The following is a 16,408-nucleotide window of genomic DNA, read 5'->3' as shown; positions in this document are numbered from 1 at the left end:
TGGGATCACAAAGGGTCGGACACGACTAAACGACAAAGCAGAGCACAGTACAGCATATATGAAATAGATAACCAACAAGGGCATAATATATAGTACAGGGAACAATACTGAATATCTAGTAACAACCTATAATGGAAAAGAATCTTAAAAAAGATAGGTTTATACAAATATGTATAACTGAATCACTTTGCTGTACATCTAAAACTAATACAACATCATGTATCAACTATACTTTTGGGAGAGAGTTGATATAGGTATACGTATGGCTGAGTCCCTTCGCTCTTCACCTGAAACTTTCACAACATTGTTTGTTAATTGGCTATACCCAATACAAATAAGTTTTTAAAAAATGTAATAAAGGAAAAAACCTTGTGTTTATAAGCTGGTAAGCCAACCATGGGAAAAAACCCAAATATTAAATTAATGGGAAAAAAAGCTTTTGGAAGGATGAGGGAAGAATTAGGAGGCAGAATTTGGATTAAATTGAAATTATGACTTTAATAATCCAAGGAAATAGGACACTGGTGGTGATTAAACAGAAGCATTATGAATGTCTCAAAGAAACAGTAACTTTCAGACCATAGCTTTCTTATTGGCATAGTTATGATATAGCCAAGGGGTGCGTTGCTGGGTGATGACTTTCATGAGACATGTGGCCATGTGTGAAGATGTCTGTTTGTTATCACCACTCAGTGGGGCAGGGGCCAGCTGAGGGGTTGCTACTACTATCATGTGCATAGAGTCCAGGCATCTGCTCATCCCACCAGGTTTAGGACAACCTCTGACAACAAATAACCTAGACCCAATGGTCAGTAGTGCTGAGGTTGAGAAACCTTAGTCTAGCCCAACATGGGGCCTTGAACTGACCAACTGAAGGGGGGAAAAAAAGATATATAAACTGATTTTTACAGCAGGAAAGAAGCACAAATAAATATGCTCCCTGGGTTTTAGTTCTCACTTATGTTTCCCATGTTAATTTGGTGTCATTTGTAACCCAATGTTATTCATTATCAAGTATCCGATTGTGTTGGTTGATGTGATAAACTCCTCTATGTACAAACAAATCAGGAACAATTACATAAAGACAATGCCTCCCCCACCCGCTGGGGACACTCTAGGGACACCAGTCCATTTCTGATTTTCCCCATGTCCACTCCTCTACCCCCAGCAGCAACAGAATGCAACAGGAGAGAAGACGAAGTTCAGATTTTGTGTTCAATCTAAACCTCTTCCCCCTACCTGTAGAGATACTATTTCTTCCTTTTCAAAGCTCTTTCTTGAGGCCAGCAGACAGATGAGAAAGGATGACAGGATATCAAAAAGCTTCTCAAGCCAAAGGAATATACACTCTCCTTGATTAGTTTTCATGTTCCACTATCAAGATCCCAACCTACATTTTAAGGTAAAGGATACTGTTTCAGCAAAGATCTAATTGAGACACAGGAGAGTAGTACTGGCTAGGCAAAGGGGGAAAATGTCATTAGAGGTGGGTGAATGAATACATTCTCATCTACCATGACATTTTGCTGTCTTGGGAAGAAGGGTACTGAGCCAAGAGTTTAGAAGCTGTAGCTTCTGGCCTTAGTTTAAAAATGAGTAAAGCATAATGTAGTTTTATTTAAGGGGTAATCCAAGTACAAGAATTTCTTTAAAAATAAGTTTCCCACAAAATCCCTGAACAACTTTATGAAAAAATAACTAATTTTTTATTTTCTAATTCTGAAAAAAAACAAAGCGTTTTTACTTTATTGAGGCCACTAAGGAAGAGGGATTTGACCTTGGACAAGGGGACACCCTGTACAGAGGACTTTCATCCAGTTTTGCACAGTAAGTTAACATTTCCTTGCAATGTAAATTTGTAAATCCTAGATGAAAACTCAGCTCAATTATATGGACTCTATATCATATTGTCAACTCAACAGTTCTTCACTGCAAAAACTGTGTACCTATGCTTTTTATATCCAAGCTCTGATATAGGAAGAGATTTTCACTGTTAGACAAGGAATCAATTTCCATAGTCTAGCAAGAGTGCACATGTTTGTAAAGTTGGCAGAAAACTTGCCTTATTGAAAACTCATGTAACAGCATCCTGGATTGCAGCACATTAATACAACTTCAAAGTATGTCAGATTGAAAATACTGAACTCAAGAGGTAATTTACTTTTAATTTGAATTCCCAGTGGTCCAATATTTTTAGGCTATTAAAAATTATTGAGAAAGCTTAACTATATTTAAAAGGACAAACAACAAAAGAATAAATCAGTCCTGGCAAAGACTTAAACTTGAGATGAGCTGAGAAGAAAAATCAGTGACATCTTTACAAAGATCGACTCTTTCTTTAGCGCTTAAAGAGTCTGTGATTCCTCATCACTCCCTCTATCAAGGGTCATTCAAACCAAACTTGCCTCAATAATTCATGCCAGTTATTTCCAGGACATATAAGAAGGTATACGAAGTGGGGAGACATGTTTTGACATTGAAATCAATTGGGCTACAAAGTCCAGATGTTATGAGGGACATATGAGAAGCTTGCATTAAATTACTATCTCCTTCCTGCAATCAGCTCTACTAATTATATCCTGAAGCTCAGTCCCGCTTTGGCTTCCTTAGTACCTTCTTTTCCTGCTTCTCCTTCTCTCACTCCTGAGGAGTCCTTTCTCTTCCAGATCACCTTCTCTGCCTCTCCTCCCTCCAAAGATGATCTCCTCTGGTCTGATGCTTTTCACACCACCCACAGGCTGGTAATGTCTGTCACCAGCCTATAACTTATTCCTGAGCAATTTAAATGCAGGCCCACTAGTGTTTTGAACTCAGAAATGTTGCTCAATAAGGGTTGAAAGTGATAGTTGCTTAGTTGTGTCTGACTCTTTTGGAGCCCATGGACTCTCTGCTGGGCTTCTCTGTCCATGGGATTTATCAGGTGAGAATACTGGAGTGGGTTGCCATGCCCTCCTCCAGGGGATCTTCTTGACCCAGAGAATGAACCTAGGTCTCCTGTATTACAGGCAGATTCTCGACTGTCTGAGCCACCAGGGTAGGATAAGGGTTACATGAATGAAATATAAAAATGGATTCATGGGACTTCAGCAAAAGACGGGTAGAAGAAAGCTGAGCTGTCTTAGACAAGTCCACCCTAGAACCTGTCTCACCAGCTACAGACTATGAGAAAGAATAACTACAGACTATGAGAAAGAATAAATTTCAAGCCAAAATTTTTTAGGGTGACTTAAAAAACAACAAGAGCTAACTGATGGTTCAAGATCTGCCATTCACGTCAGTCTTGCCTCCTCAAGGGCACAGATTGTACCTCTTGTTGGTGGTATGCCTAATAACCGGCACAGTACCTGGTTTGTACAAGACAATAAATACCTATTGATAAATACATCAGATTCTGTTAACAGTGAATAAAAGGATCATTAGTCATTTCTGCCTAGAATTATGGTAAATGGCAGGTTGAACTCAGAGTACCAAAATTTGTTATTGGAATAATTATAAATATTTATTATTTCTTGATGGACACTGTGCTAGGCCTGTGGTCTCTATGTAATAAAGCTCTACTTATTAGGTATGAAATAAAGGGTGTATGTTTAAATGGAGTCTAATTGGTAAAGGAGACAGATCTCTTTTAAGACACCAATAACTGCTCCCAAACAAAATGCTACCCTAGAATAAAAGGCTTGTGAACTATTCTGATTTGCTTTGGGGATTTTTGTTCCCTCCCACTAAATATTCTGGGTATATTTAACCAATTATCCACTAAGTGAACAGCTAACCATGCATGCCAATTAGAAATTGACTGAATCGGTTCATGAATCTTCTAGCATAAATCCAAAATGCTACCTTCTCAGAGAGAAAAATCAAGGGATTACAGAGGGGAAATGGTTGAGGAGGGAACCAAACAGAAAAGTTATTGGCTGGCAGCTTCTATAACTCCCTAATTTTTGAAATGCCCTTTATTCCTTCCTTATTGCATGAAAAGAAGTAGATTTAGTTCACAGCTTGAGGCAGCCTGTGAGATAAATGTGCTCCCTGTGTGGATGGACTGCTTGAGCCCACATTATCCCATAGAAGACTGTGACTAGGCTGAGCTTCGTGGGCTGGAAGTATTCTAGAAAGGGCCCCAAGAGAGGGACCATGGGAGCTCTACTACCTCCTTGCTTGTAAGTGTTTTTCCTCAAAAAAGTATTTTCACTAGTGGTGTGCATACATGTATATGTGTGTGTGTGTGTGTGTGTGTGTGTGTGTGTGTGTTTACCTCTTCTCTGAATGCTGACTTGCGACCACAAGGGGCACACTTCACTTGTCTCAGGGTTCTGTGTTTTTGGAAGGGGCAGAATCCACAGAGCTGGGTGGGTAATGTTGGGTCTCTGGGAGAATTAAACTGAAGAAGTTCCTGCTCCATTGAAGTCCCCAGTGGAGGACCACACATAAGACCTGGGGAAATGCACTCACACCAAGAGAAAGGAGAAGGAGCAAATAATCTCAATATGAACATGTGTTGCTAAAACCAACTCACATTAAAGACGGGCTATGCCAAAAAGGGGTCCACCCTTAGTGCACAAGATCACTGCATTCCGAAGTGCACAAAGAATCCAGAGCATGTGTGGAACCTCGGAGCTCTCATTGGGAGTGCCCAAAGCTGGGAGTTTGGGAGTTTTGTACTGGTACGGACCCTGCCTCAGAATCTTGGTGCGCCCAGAACTCTGCATCACGGCTTTCCTTTTCTTAGAGAGCAGCTCATAGCACAATCAGTTACGGTGGATTCAAGGTGTAGTGGTTCAATGAGGAAAACTATGAATTAGAAGCATTATTCCACTTAAGAAAGCAATGCAGGAAGAATGACCTGCACTTTGTTCATCTAGGGAACAAGGGAGAAGAACACGTGACAAATCTCAGGGATGACTGTTTAACCCCTTGCCTACTGCTTATACCGATGTTCCTACCAGGATGTGGGGAAACCCACAAGGGAAGTCTCCCAGGGGATGCACTGGGTATGTACACTGTGCTGAGACATGAGAGAGATTAATATAGTCTTTTTCTAAACCGTATCTCTCACCAGCAGTGGATAAGATGGTGCTGAGCTCTTCAACATGGATGGACCTTAGAGATGAATATACTAAGCAACTCAGATAAAGATAAGTACCATATGATATCACGTACATGTGGAATATAAAATAAGATATGAATAACCTTATCTATGAAACAGAAAGAGACTCACAAACATAGAAAACACACTTATGGTAACCAAAGGGGGAGGAGTAAGTTAGGAGTTTGGGATTAACATATACACAGCACTATATATAAAACACATAAAGCACCGGGAACTATATTCAATAACCCGACATAAGCCATAAAGAAAAACAATCAGAAAAATATATTGAATATATGTATATAACTGAATCACTTTGATGTACACCTGAAATTAACACAATATTTTAAATCAACCATATGCCAATTAAAAAAGGAAAACAAGAAAAATAAGATGGATAAGATGGTGCTGAGCTCTTACACTTAGAAGAGGGAGTCAGGTATCACAGTATAGGATGAGCTGAGGCAGCACAGTGTGGTAAAGGAGATCAGGCTTCCGGGATGAAAAGACTTGCTTCAAATCTCAATTAGGGCATTATTATCTGAATGATGCTGAAAAAGTTATTTCCCATCTCTACACACCAGTATCCCCATCGTGTCCTTCAAGACTTATACCTACCTCATGGGTTGGGAAGATTAGTAAAAATGAATCTGAAGTGCCTGGCACAGAAAAGATGCTAAAAAATTTGAGAGCTGAGCATCTAACCAAAGCACAGTACAGAATGTCATGCACAGAGCAGTCCACACAAATTCCGGAGACCTCCTTCTCTGTGCTTCCAGAGAGAAGTGGACCACTTTATACAATTTCATTCATTGTGAAATTCACATAGAATAATCTCTTGACAGCGACCCAACCTAGTTGGGTGAGACTTCTCTTCATGTGCCTTTAAGTCAGTCCTCACTAGGTCATGAAGGTTGTGTCATTCAGGGATTTAAGGTCAGCAGGTGTTTTGTGAGCAAAGGTTTTAAGGTAGAAGGTCAACTGGCCTGAGGTGATTAAGAACTGGCCTGTAGCTGAATACTGCACACCAGCACAGTGAGTCAATCGCAGTTCTTACATTGTAGATTGTACAGCATTTCAACAGTCATATATGATGAGAATCTGCCCTGTAAACATGCTGAAGTTCACCCTCACCGTTTACCTTTTCTCTGAAGAACAAGCTACCTTTTGATTCCATCATTTTTCTCACAGCAGACCAATGGTCCGCCCACGCCTGTGGACCTTAGTATACCTGGCAATGTGTCTCCATAAGATGGTACTGGGGGGAATGGAGAATGGAAGGGGAGCTTTTTCTAGGGCTGGTCTCATTATGAGACACACTCTCCTGTGCTGGAGAGACCACAGTCTTTGGAGTGAGACAAGCTGCAGTGGAGCATTGGCTCTACCATGTCTCAGTCAGGTGACCTTGAACAGGTTATTTCATGTCTCTCCATCTCTGTTTCTTCATCCATCAAGAGGAGAGGGGAAAAAAAATATCCTACATACTTCTAAGAATCTTTGAAAGACTTAAGATAAAGTTAGGCAAAGCACTTGGCACATAGTAAATTCTGGATATTTGTCAGTTATTGCTTTCATTATTATTTACCATAAACTATAGAGTAGGGTTCCAACAAGTAACTCATGGCTAATTTCTAAACCTCTAGGAAAAACCTAATCCAATAGAAAAGGGGAAATACTCAGAGCGGGTCTTAATAACATTCCCATTCAGGGTGGAATTTTAATGAACTGAGAAAAAAATTAAGCAATAGAATCTGCTTTTTAATTATTAGAAATGACCTTTCCTCATTTATGCTATTATAGGTGATGAGCATCCTCTGGCATAATGAAAGAAGATGAGGCAAGTGACCAGTTTCTGTTATTTATTAAGGGAACCTTCTATTGCACTCAGATGGAATGTAGTTTTCATAATCACTCCACTCTGCCTTTGCGTGTCCTGGACAGGTCATCACCTCCTTGACGGTGAGGGTCATTTCACTTCCTCCTTCTGAGTGCCCCATTCCACCTAACTCTGCTGCTGCTGCTAAGTCGCTTCAGTCGTGTCCGACTCTGTGTGACTCCACAGACGGCAGCCCACCAGCCTCCCCCGTCCCTGGGATTCTCCAGGCAAGAGTACTGGAGTGGGTTGCCATTGCCTTCTCCACCACCTAACTCTAGGCCCCAGAATTAACCAGTACCTCCCAAGTCCCTTCTGCCTGTGACAATGTCCTGCAATAGCAAAGATGAGAATGGAGTGCAGACAACATTTTTCTCTTGAAAACTAACATGTTTCAGCAATTAAACTGCTTTTAGACAGCAAACTCACGTATAGGGTAAAGCTGAGCATATGCAGAAGTCATGGAAGATAAAGGACATGGGCTTTGGAGGCCAGAAAAGTCACACTCAAATCAAGTCCAGTCATTCGTTGGAGAAGTGAATTAGTGTTCCCATATTTTAGTGTGCTCATCTGTGAAAGGTTGGGAGCAGCCCCTACCTTACAAAGTTTTGTGATCCTACCTCCCAGGACCTTTGCACAGTGCTTGCTGCATGTACATGTTAACTCAGTGAAACTGGGCTCTCTTTGCCTTCCTCCGTGGAGATGCGGTTTTCCAGACAATGTATACGAGTTGCTTCCAAAGCTGGATATGCTTGAAGGTTGACCTGGAGCTGTTCTGAAAATATACATCTTAAAATAGCCAGGGCTTCTAAGTAGCAATAGGCTAGCACATGAGTGGAAGTGAACATGTGATTTTGATGTGTTGGAGTGAGTGTGGATATTGGCTGCGAAGCAAGACAAGGGTAAGTGTTTGATAAAATGCAGGATGTAATATCTCTTGTTCCACACTTTCCCATGGGCATTATCTAAGCTGCATATCAAGCACACAGAGAAATACTGTAGCGTATAACAAATGAATACCTGAATGAATGTAACTTAGAGTGCTAGGAATGATTGATAAACACAGATAACACTGAAAGTCTCCCAATCATGGCAAAGTCATTCTTCACGTACATGCTGCTGTAATAACATTATGCTGAGGGAGCTGGCGATGATGTTTAGATAATAAAAGGGTAATGCCCCAGTGATGACAGCCTGAGGGAGAGATACCCAGATCAGGAGCAGCTGGTATCCACTTCTGCAATCTTACCCTAGAGCAGCAGGAAGCAAGTCAAGAAGCACGTAGATGACCTTTTCTGGCACGGTGATATGCTCTGCTAATTCTCCATTTTCTTCTTTAAGTGAGATCACAGGAGGTCCCAAGAAACTCTTCCTCCCACATTTGCAAGCTGCATCACAGAGAGCAGAACAAGTATTTCCACTACTACTTGCAAAAAAGGATGTTGGTCACAAGGTGGCAGGTTACCACGCTCCTATGGAAAAGCTGGATTATATTTCTAAAAGCTCAGAGAGGCAGAGGCAAGAGAACTTCAAAAAGGTAAGAGTGTGTGTGTGTGTGAGAGAGAGAGTGAGTGTGTGTGTGTGTAGTGGGAAGGACGGATGCCTTACATGGCCACAAGCTCTAAAGGTCATATAAGTGCTGCCTGTCCAGCGTGCCCTCTAATCACAGGGCACCTCCTCAACAGGCTCATGCAACTAGCATGATAAGAATTGTGAATTGACAGCTGACATCATACAAATGACCTATGCCAAGGTAATTCTGTTCTGAGGCAGCGAGTCCAACCCTGCTAGTACATTAGAATCACCTAGGAACTTTTCAAATTAAAACACACACACACACACACACACACACATCAAGAATCAGCCACAAGAGACCTTGCAGGGTTTTCATTTGGACAAGTTATTGTTTAGTTACTTGATTTTGGTCTGATGTTGGGTTCAGGCATCACTATTATTTAAAAGGTCCTCAGATAATTCAAGGGTGGAGTCAAGGTTGAGAATCACTGAAATAATCTAAGCAATATTACTGAAAGTAGGGTCCACAGCCTTAGTGCTGACCCATGAACTTGTCATTAGGCACATTTCTGTTTAGTTCAGCTGACACTATTTTTCACAGCAAGATAACAATACTTTCTTTAGTTGATGTATAGTTGATTTACAATGTTGTGTTAGTTTCTAATGTACAGGAAAGTGATTCAGTTTTATAAATATATATGTATGTATATATATGTATATGTATGTATGTATATATACATATATATGTATATGTATGTATGTATACATACATATATATGTATATGTGTGTATGTGTGTATGTATGTATGTATATACATGGGCTTCCCAGGTGACTCAGTGATAAAGAGTCTGCCTGCCAATGCAGGAGATGCAGATTCCATCCCTGGGTCCGGAAGATCCCCTGGATGAGGAAATGGCAACCTACTCTAGTATTCTTGCCTGGAAAATTCCATGGACAGAGGAATCTGGCAGGCTACAGTCCATGGGTAGCAAAGAAGTGGACACAACTGAGTGATTAAGTATGCACGTATGCATGTATATACACACACACCTATATATACATATACTTTTTCATATTCTTTCCATTATGATTTATTGCAAGATATTTAATATAGTTCCTTGTGCTATACAGTAAGATCTTGATTTTTATCCATTCTATATATAATAGTTTGCAGCTACAAATCCCAAAGTCCTAATTTATCCCACCCCATCCTTCCCCTTTAGTAACCTTAAGTTTGTTTTCTATGTCTATGGGTCCGTTTCTGTTTTGTACATACATTCACGTGCATCATAATTTAGATTCCACATATAAGTGATATCATACGATATTTGTCTTTTTCTGACTTCCTTCACTTAGGATGATAATCTCTAGGTGCATCTATGCTGCTGCAAATGGCACATTTTCATTCCTTTTTATGGCTGAGTAGTATTCTATTGTATACATATATACCACATCTTCTTTATCCAGCCCTTGTAAGTTGCATTGTTTGCAAATAATTTCTCCCAGCCTTTAGGTTACATTTTTACTTTGTTTATGGTTTCCTTTGCTATGCAAAGGCTTCTAAGTTTGATTGCTGCTGCTGCTAAGTCGCTTCAGTCATGTCCGACTCTGTGCAACCCCATAGACGGCAGCCCACCAGGCTCCCTCATCCCTGGGATTCTCCAGGCAAGAACACTGGAGTGGGTTGCCATTTCAGTTAGGTTCCGTTTATTTTTGCTTTTATATCTACTGCCTTGGTAGACTGACCTAAGAAAACATTACTACAATTTATGTCAGAATGTTTGGCCTATGTTCCATACTGGGAACTTTGTTGTGTCATGTCTTATATTTAAGTCTTTAAGCCATTTTGAATTTATTTTTGTGCAGGGTGTGAAGGAGTGCTCTAACTTCATTGATTTACACGCAGAAAGACAGCAATACTTTCTTGATAAAACAAACAGTGCATTGACTTACATTCTGGCACAAGCTCGTCATCTTATCACTGACTGGTAACAAACAATTTCAGACCCAGTCCTGAACCATGGACCACACTTGGAGTAGCACTTTCCTAAAGATAGCAGGTGGGGGTCAGAGAAAAAGGGACCGGCATTCATCTTTAAAAGTGTGTTACTTGTCAAAGCTGAGCTTTGATGGGAACACACTGCTTAGTGGAGCCACCAAGGCATTTCCCAAAGCATACTTTTAGGATGTTACTATGTATTACGAACAAAAATGATTTGGTACCTGAAAGATGCGGTTTACCACTTAACTGCCCAAAGTGAGACAAATTACTCTCCTATGCAGGATGACTCTCTAAGAGAGATATGGAATTCAACAAACACGTATGGGATCACAGAATCTTTCTTTTCACAAAGCCATATGATTAGTAGTTCATAAAACATAATTTGGAAAATAGTGATACAGTTATTATTTAAGAACCTGCAAAAGAGAGTATAGTTAATTCTACATTCTCTTCAACCAGGCAAGCAAGTTATCATTTAAAACAAAAGAGTGAAAATTGGAGCTGACACAGCAGCCCATGTGGTGCATCTCTGCAAAGGCGGACCCCTAGACCTTAGGGTTGGGCTTGACTTGGTAAAACAGCTCAAAGTCATCCAGGCTATGCCTTTCTGGGGATGGTCCACAGTCTACCTACAGTCATACCATGCCAGGTCAGAAATGCAGATTTGCTTCAGTGGTTTATTAACCGACTGTGGAAAGGAAAAACCCAAAAGGTGTTGCTGAGACATCAGAGCACCAGAAGCATGCTGGCAACACAAACCTTGATGGAACAGCTTTGAAGAGGGCAGTGCTGCATGGATGGAGACCTTCCAGATTTTTTTCAAGGATCAGCATCTAGATTTTGACTTTGTTTTAAAATCAAAATCACCACCATTGTTCATCCAGTAGACCTTTCTGGGCACGTTCCCAGGGCAGTGTTCCTTTAAATATAAATACTTAAAGTGGACCATCTGTGTTGGTTTCACAAAGGAGAAATATCTGCTTCCAATGTTAAGTGAGGAAAACTTCAGTCAAGAGAGTCCTGAAGGAGAGATTACTTCTTAGGAACCCTCACCACTGCCTCGACAGGAACACCGAGGCTCGAGGGAGAAGGAAGGCCTGTTGCTTTAAAAAGTGAATCATCAAATCATGAGTGGTTGTTTGTTTCTACCGGAAAAGCCAGCCTGGAGACTGAGTTGAGATGCATGCATCTAATAAGAGAATAATAAATGCCCATCCTGACCTGAAATTGAATTATTGGCTGTTATGTATACTTCCTTGATCAAATTATGAGTTTTCCAGAGAGTAGAAACTATCCCCCAAACATGACTTAATGCTGTGCTTGCTGCCATAAGGAGGGGAAATAGGAGAGAAGAGAGACTGTGTTTCAGTGCCATTACTAGCTTCCCAATCTTGTTAGGAGATAACAAGTTGTCTTCTAAGAAATAGCTGACAAGCAACCAAGAGAAATACACTTGATCAGTATATGGGGAAAGGATAATGTTTATTCATTACTAAACAACAAGGCTTTCAAATTTGGGGCTTTTAATTTGATTTTGATATGGACCAATATTTTAACTTTTCTTGTGACTGCAATTAAGCTGCCATTGGCTTCAATGAGCAAAGAAACCTCTCTGAGTTGTTTTGTCATCCTTCACATCATAAATCAAAGGAAAAGTGACCACAAATGAGTTATTTTGAAATTTAAAGATTCAGAATAAAATCTTTTATTGCTTCAGAGTCACATAAACATATGGCCCCATGTTTTTCTAATCAAATAGGAATAGCCCTAAATTCTTACATTCAAGGGGACAGATATTGAACCCAATTATACCGTTTCTGCCAGTCAAGACATTTTCCAATATCAAGCATCAGAGGTGATTTAGTTTTATTGAACTATGAATTCAAATAGTATTAGACCCATTCTTCTCAAAAGGCAAATTAGTAGGAATATGAGGAAGACACACAACAGGAGACATCAGAGTTGAAGAAAAGGTGAGGATGAAAATAAAAACAATTCTCTTGACACTTTCCTAAATATTCTTCTACCTCCTTTCTCTCCTACCATTTAGGCAAGACTGATATTTATGGTGACATATTCTCTCTCTGGGATAAGGAAACCAAGGCATTATCAGAGTAACAGACATTGTACTTGTTACAAATATGCCCCCTTAACATTTGGCACATAATTTTGCTTTCTTTTGGTTGGTGAAAGCTGCCATACTTCATCACCGGTCTAGAGCACAGACTCTCTTCTCCTCCAACCAAAGTCACTATGCTTGGATGCCTCTCTGGATAAAAAGGTTACAGATGTCCTAAGGGGAGTGGAATATATATATATATTATATTAAATATATATTAAATAATATATATTTATATTAATAATATATATTAATAATATATATTAAATATATATTAAATATATATATATATTTATATAACTTTAAAAAAATTCACATGAAAACAGGACTGTAGGAAGGAGGCCAGACATTTGATTAAGATGGTGACAAATCATTGAACTTTGTGATATTTTCCTATGTTGCCTGAACTCCTTCAAATTTGCTATTGTAATCAGATTTTCAATCCCACAAGTATGTGCAGGTAATCTGTGATTTATTTCTCTCTGCCGATTTTCAACATTATCTACTTGTAAGCCTGTATACCTTGATGTGATTCTTCTGAACAATCTTCAAGCATCAGTAACAGACCAGTGACTCGAATTTAGGAAGCAACAACTATACTGGTAATAGATAGGCATTCAGAAGGTACTCTAAATCAGTGATTTTATTGGGGCAGACATGACAATGAAAGAAAAAATGAGGGAAAGAATAAAGCTGTAATGATTATACTTTCTTTTGCCAAAAGGCTCCTGGGACAGTAAAAAAAAGATTTTGGTAAACATCTCAGCTCTCCAAGTGGCTTTCTTATAACAAAGACCATAGCTGGTCCTGGGCCAAAATTAGACTCTCAAACACTTGTGTGTGCTTCTTCAGCCAAATTCCAGTATAAGATTACATCATAAGTGGTTTTTATGGAAATAATCACATCACTGAAAATCACAAGTATTTGGAAACAGACTAAAGCATTTATTTTGGAATCGGCTGTTCAGAAATAGAAACCTGTTTCTGGCAAAGTGTAATCTGTCCTAAGGATATCCTGAAAAGCCAATGAGGTATTTCAGGCCTTCTGTGTATTATTTTACATGAATTCTGAAGGCCTTGGAAACAATGCAAAAATGTCTTTCAAAAGACAGACGGTGGTGAACAATTGCTATCTGTACCAAATCTCAGGTGATTATAAATTATGGAAATAACTTGGCCTTTACAAAAACATCACCAACCAAAAGAAACACCAAGACTTTGTCTATAATAATGCAAAATAGTTGACAGATTTTATCAATTCAGTAAAGAAGCAGAAAACTAATTCCAGCTTTATCATAATATATATAAACCTCTTTGACTTAATTTAATCATTTGTAAGACTTTTCCAACTCTAATTTATATTCTACCACCACCACCATCCCCCACCACTACCCTGGCCAAATTTCAATGAATGTTTCATTCTTTACTTGAGGGCTCCACACACACACAGTCTCATTAGAAGAGGTCACATGAGCAGCTTGGCATTGCACAGATCAATCAGGCTAACCATGCTGCCCACTGACTTCACCTGCAGTGGAAATGGTGGGCATCCACAGTCAAGGTCAATTAATGTTTCATGCTTTGGAAGAGAGGCCATGAAAGGACCTCTCTCTTCAAAATGCCTCACATGAGAATAAAATGTTTCAAGGTATGGACATAGTTGAGAATTGAGATTCTATCCATTTTTAATAAAGAGATCTCTTATTTATACTCATTATAATAAAATGTTATAGCAACCGGAAGAGAGAACTGAAGACAGGACCTTACAACACTTAAAAATCAGTCTTGCAAAAATCTTCCAGGTGGCCAGAATGACCACTGAACCATTCTAAACCCACAGTTACTTCACCTCCCAGCAATGACGAGTTTCTGGCCTTCGAGATCCTACATGAAGTAAGCATGTTAATTTCATAGCATTGTTTCCTTATTTATCCAAGGTCTCTTCCGTGGCATGTTTTCTTTCACCCCCATCTAAGGTCTTCGGGATCCTGTTAATTTGTACAGAGATCAAGTATATTCATTGCAATGTTTGGGATCACCATTAGCTTCGGAGTCCTTGTTTAAAGGCGATGAAGTAAAATTGTAAATAGTATCACAATGTCATCCCAGAAAACCTCTCATGTGTCTAATACTATTTATAAATAATTCTTACAAATGAAGAGGGAAGTATTAGCTTCACTATTCCAGAGGACCTGGCAGGACGGCAAGACTAAGGAAAATCTTCAATCTGAAAGAAGACAATGCCCATCATCAAAGCACACAAGAGAAAGGATGACAGCCACATTTAACACAAGGACAGCCAAAATAAAAAGTATCCAAACCTTGTATAAGAGAGCTCAACTGATACCCATTCTGTAAAGAATTCTTCATATTTGAAAACATTCATAATAGTATTCATGATACATTCCAGATATTTTGAAAACTAATAGATCCTGTCTAAACTATATACAATAAGAGAATGGGTGGGTCTTAAATTTAGTTATTCAACTGTCTTTTTTTGAATCTGAGAATTGTTAAAACAATTTGAGGTAAGTTTCTAACCAAATTCTTGACTAAATTTAACCAACTGCTTCTTAAATGGCTTATTATACTTACTCAAACCAATCTTTGTGTTTCAGGATAATGTACAATTAGAAAAAAAAGTATAGTATCTGTTAATACAGACACACACATTTGTAAGAATATAATTATATAAGAAATAGTGTATTTCTATAATATAGGTACTGTTTTGTGCATGCAAATATATATACGGTACACAAACATCACTGGCTGAAATTTTTTGTTTCAGTGAAGCATAAAATCAAGTTAGTATCTTCTCTACAAAACCACCAAAATTTTGTCTTACTCGTAAAGGGCCACCATTTATATTTCCAGATGAATAACTGTTCACATCAGAACTCCTATGCAAAGTGGACAGCTTGCATACCAAAGTATGAAGTAGAAAACAAATACAAATGCTGTATTCTACAGGTCAAATAGAGTTAAGCATAGAAAATGTACACTCGTCATTTTCTGCCAAAGAACATTTGAAGCTCTGCGTGGAAGGGCAGAAAAGGGGGAGACTTTGAGATATGAAAATCTGCTTCCAAAACTACAGATTGGAGTCAATTGGGAATAATTTCCTCAAACACCAAACTTTGAACAGACCTGTGCAACAGAAAGACAGTTGTACTGGAAACCCCATAATGTTGCCAAAAGGGCAACTTGAAATAGGAACAAGGGCATTTCTAGAAATCGTACCAGAAACAGTTATGCAAAAGTGTATACCGACTGCCAAAGGACTGGTTGAATTCTGTCACCTCTGACATCATTCATTGCTAAACTGCATGGATGGCATTTGATCTGGGAGGGAACTCAAGTTGTTATACAATAAGTACTTAATTAGCATACACAGTATACCTCTCCATTGTCATTTTGGAAATCAAAACATACACAGATGGCAAAACGTTTACCACATTTGTGATGTGAAAACTGATCGTATTTGATATATGCCAAAAAGTTGGGGAAAAAATGAATGCATACGCTTTCTGCAGAGACAAGGAACTTTTGAGATACATTTGTAGTACGGATTGCAATGAATACCTTATTGACCTCAGTTCAAGTACCAGCGAGTAGAGTTTTCCAAACCTGTACTTGAGCTGCAAAGAAAAACAAACTACTCATCGTTTCCTTGAGGCATGCATTTCACTATGGCAAAGCGCACCAGGCGTGCATGACAGGGGAATCTGGGCCTGCTTCAGCCAACTGAGTAGACCATGAGCATTCTTCGAACACAAGGCAGGAGGCTTTATGGAGTGGAGAAGAGGGAG

General features: G+C 39.2%; 1 protein-coding gene across 4 annotated transcripts in view; it reads right to left on the bottom strand.

The window, feature by feature from the left end:
• FGF13 (fibroblast growth factor 13) overlaps nucleotides 1-16,408 on the bottom strand; it is a 568,541-nt gene that overhangs the window by 202,272 nt on the left and 349,861 nt on the right. The gene's annotated exons all lie outside the window — the stretch shown is intronic.

Source organism: Bos mutus, chromosome X, assembly GCF_027580195.1.
Source record: "Bos mutus isolate GX-2022 chromosome X, NWIPB_WYAK_1.1, whole genome shotgun sequence".
In the NCBI taxonomy this organism is placed as follows: Eukaryota; Metazoa; Chordata; class Mammalia; order Artiodactyla; family Bovidae; genus Bos; species Bos mutus.
The sequence above is the reverse complement of the archived record's forward strand: the minus strand, read 5'-3'. Positions and strand labels throughout refer to the sequence as shown.